This window comes from Dipodomys merriami, unplaced genomic scaffold (genome assembly GCF_024711535.1).
Source record: "Dipodomys merriami isolate MVZ:Mamm:240054 unplaced genomic scaffold, mDipMer1.0.p SCAF_45, whole genome shotgun sequence".
Taxonomy (NCBI): domain Eukaryota; kingdom Metazoa; phylum Chordata; class Mammalia; order Rodentia; family Heteromyidae; genus Dipodomys; species Dipodomys merriami.
Window position 1 is genome coordinate 1,314,411 of NW_027206013.1, and position 4,173 is coordinate 1,318,583.

The window sequence follows — 4,173 nt, forward strand, 5'->3', positions numbered from 1 at the left end:
GATCCTCAGATCCCAGCCTCCTGAATAGCTAGAAGTACAAGCATGAGCCACCAGCACCCAGCTATATACCTGTTTTTATATGGCTCCTAGATAAATAAAATACAGTTTGGGCTTGAACTTACTGTTCTCAGTTTTTTGTTTTTTTTTGGGGGGGGGAGGGTTTGTTTTTGTTGGTCGTGGGACTTGAACTTCAGGCCTGGGCGCTATCCCTCAGCTCTTCAGCTCAAGGCGAGTGCTCTACCACTTGAGCTACTTCCGGTTTTCTGGTGGTTTTTTTTGTTTGTTTGTTTTGTTTTATTGGAGATAGGAGTCTCATGGTCTTTCCTGCCAGGGCTGGCTTTGAACTGCAATCTTCAGATCTCAGCCTCCTGAGTAGCTAGGATTACAGGCGGGAGCCACCAGTGCCCGGCTTCTCAGTATATTTTTATTTAACATTTATTCAAACTATTTTCTTCATCATTAGGACATACTGGTACATTCCTAGTCCTAGCTGAAGAGGCTAAGGTGGAAGGATCACTTGAATCCATGAGTTCAAGCAACATATCAAGACTCCATCACAAGTGCTGGGAAGGTGGCTCAGTGGTATGGTGCTTGCCTTGCATGCCTGAGGCCCTGGGTTCGATTCCTCAGCACAACATAAACAAAAAGAAAAAGCCGGAAGTGGCTCAAGTGGTAGAGTGCTAGCCTTGAGCTGAAGAGCTGAGGGACAGCACCCAGGCCCAGAGTTCAGGCCCCACGACCAGACCACCCCCCCCCCCCGCCAAAAAAAAGAGTAAGGCTCCATCACAAAACAAAGCAAGCTGGGAGTGGCAGTGCAAGCCTAAATACTTGGGAGTAAAGATGGGAGTATCAGGGTTCAGATCCAGCATGGGGCAAAAAAAAATGTTCACTAGACTCCATTTCAAACAATGGCTAGGTTCTGTACTGTGGTATACCCAATCATACCAGCAATGTTGGGAAGCACAAATAGGATGATCACAATCCAGGCCAGTCTGGCATAAATTAAACCCTATCTTTAAAAATAACCAACACACACACAAAGACAAAATTATAAAATCACACTCTCTCTCTCTCTCTCTCTCTCTCTCTCTCTCTCTCTCTCTCTCTCTCTCTCTCTCACACACACACACACACACACACACACACACACACACACACACACACAGAGCTGGGGGCGTGGCTCAGTAGTAGAGTGGTACAGCCCTAGGTTCAAATCCCAGTAACATCAAAAAAAGTTTCCATATTTAAAACCATAATTAACCAAGGCTCATCTTTATTGTCATTTCTGTCCTTAAGTTTTGTTATTTCTCAGACAAGCAAATGGTGGCTCATGCCTGTACTCCTAGCTACTCAAGAGCCTGATATCTGAATATCAAGGTTTGAAGCCAGCTCTAGAAAAAATTTCATAAGACTCATATTTTAATAGACCACCAAACAACTAAAGTAGGGATGTGGCTCAAGGGGTAGAATGCCAGCCGTGAGTTGAAAGTGCTAAGAGACAGATCCCAGACCTTGAATTCAATCCCCAGGATGGGCACAAACACCAAAAAAAATCTTTCACTGTGAATTTATTAGTTCTTTCCTTTTAGATATTAATATCTAATATCTGTAAATGAGGTTTACTTGTAAACCTCATTATACTTTGTAGAAGGGAAGTACTGAGGGTTGGAACATGCTAGACAGGAAGTCTACCACACAAATCATAATCCATGCCTTTTTTTCTCTAGTTGCTTTTCAGTTAGATCTCACATTTTTTTTGATTGAATTAGCCTGGACCACAATCCTCCTATTTATGTCTTCTGCATAGCTTGGATGACATATGTATGCCATCATGTCAGCTATTGGCTGACATGAAGTCAGCTCCACACTGCAATCTTCCCAAGCTTCACCTGGGAGTAGCTGGAATTACAGCATGAGCCACTACCCTCAGCAAAAATGAGTTGTTTAAAAACAGCAACACTACCAGACATCAGTGGCTCATACTTACAATCCTCACTACTCAGAATGCTGAGATCTGAGGATCATGGTTCAAAACTGCCCTGGGTAGGAAAGTCTGCAAAGCTCTTATCTCCAATTAACCACCAGAAAGCTGAAATAGAGCTATGGATCAAGTTGTAGAGTGCTAGCCTTGAGCAAAATAAAGTTCAGGGACAACACTCAGCCCCTGGGTACAAGTCTCAGAACTGGCACACAAACGAAAACAGCAAGACTGGCTTTCCTTACTATCTGACTTCTTGTCTCAATATATGATATCTCCCTTTTGCATGTGCCCCTGCCATATCGCCACCCACCATGATAGGACATGATAGAGAGAAAGATGTTTACCAAAGCCAATCCCATACTTTCAGGCATTCAGTCTCTAAAACTGTAAGCTAACTAAACCTCTCTTCTTTATAAGTTACCCAGCCTCAAGTGTTTTGTAAATAGCAATTGAAAATGTATGCACTCACTATTGCTAGAACAAAATACCTGGCAACGAATAAGTCAAAAAGTTTACTGGGCTCACAGTGCTTGAAGGACTGGAAGTCCAAAGAGAATAAACCAGCATCTGGTACATTAGCTTTGTCATAATATGATGAAAGATAAAACAGAAAGAAAAAGATAGTGGGAGAGGCCAGGTATGAGAATAGGCTGCTCCAACCCCAGCTTGAGAACTAGTCCATTCCCATAATAGCAATTGCTTAAGAGAGCTCCATCTTCATGGGCCCAGCTACCTTCTATTTAGCTACCCAATGGGGATAAATGTTCTAACACATGAATTTGTGAAACACATTCAAACCATAGCTTCCCACTCCTGGCCCATGCCTTCAATACAAAATACATTCATTCCATCCCAATAATTTCATATATCTTAGTCTGATATCAACTTCTCCCAAAAAATCCAAAATTTCATCTGAATCAGATTGGGTTCATCCCAAGGTATGATTACATTCCTATCTAAACTCCTCTCCAGCTGTGAGCCTATGAAATCAAAAGAAGAGCTGGGCGCTGGTGGCTCACACCTGTGATCCTAGCTACTCAGGAGGCCAAGATCTGAGGATCACGGTTCAAAGCCAGCCCAGGCAGAAAAGGCCATGAGACTCTTTATCTCCAATTAACCACCAGAAAACTGGAAGTGATGCTAAAACTATCCAAAATCTCTTTTTCAAAAAAGAGCTAGAAAATAACAGATATACTTGAATTTATCCATGAATCCAACATAGTTCTAAATCAAAGGAGAAGAACCTTATTAATGGCTTTGACTTAAAAAAAAAGCACTAACAAAATTTACAGAATTTTGCATTAACAAAACTTACAGAATTATGCCACCTTAATCCAGTCAGTATTGTTTTTAGTTAGCTAACAAAAAAGGAAGTATATTCATCCTCCAGATATATGTAACACATCATTCTTTTCACTGTGCACACACATCTGTAGCTTTCCTTTTTTTTTTGGTTGTGGGGCTTGAACTCTGGGCCTGAACTGAAGAGCTCAGGGAGGCAAGCGCTCTACCACTTGAGCCACAGCCCCACTTCTGTTTTCTAGTGGTTTACTGAGGATAAGAGTCTCATGGACTTTCCTGTCAGGGCTGTTTTTTGAGCCACGATCCTTAGATCTCAGCCTCCTGAGTAGCTAGGATCACAGGTGTAAGCCACCAGCGCCCGGCTAGCTTTCAACTCTTTTAAGTATTAATAACAATTCGGGCACAAATGGCACGTATCTGTAATCCTAGCTACTCAGGAGGCTGAGATCTGAGGATCAAGGTTTGAAGCCAAAATACAGGAAGTGGAGCTGTGGCTCAAATGGTAAAGAAAAGAAAAAAAAAAGTTAGGGACAGCACCCCGACCCTGAGTTCAAGACCCAGGACAGCACAAATATAAAAGTAAAAAGTATTAATAACATTTGCGTACAACTTTTCATAGTTGTTATAATGACAATGATCATTATCGTGTTCCTTGTATTGAGAAAGAACCTAGATGGAGGATTTGCCCACCCACCTCACCCCCCGACTACAGACTACAAAGGAGCAGGTCGGGAAGGACTGACCCCTGCAGATCGCGGTAGATGGCTGCAGATCGCGGCAGATCGCATTCCCACGGCAGTCCTGAACACGGAACGCGCCAGTTGCGGAACTCGCGGACACTGACATCGGAGGACATCGGAGGACTATAGCCGCGGGACTCCAGAAGCGAC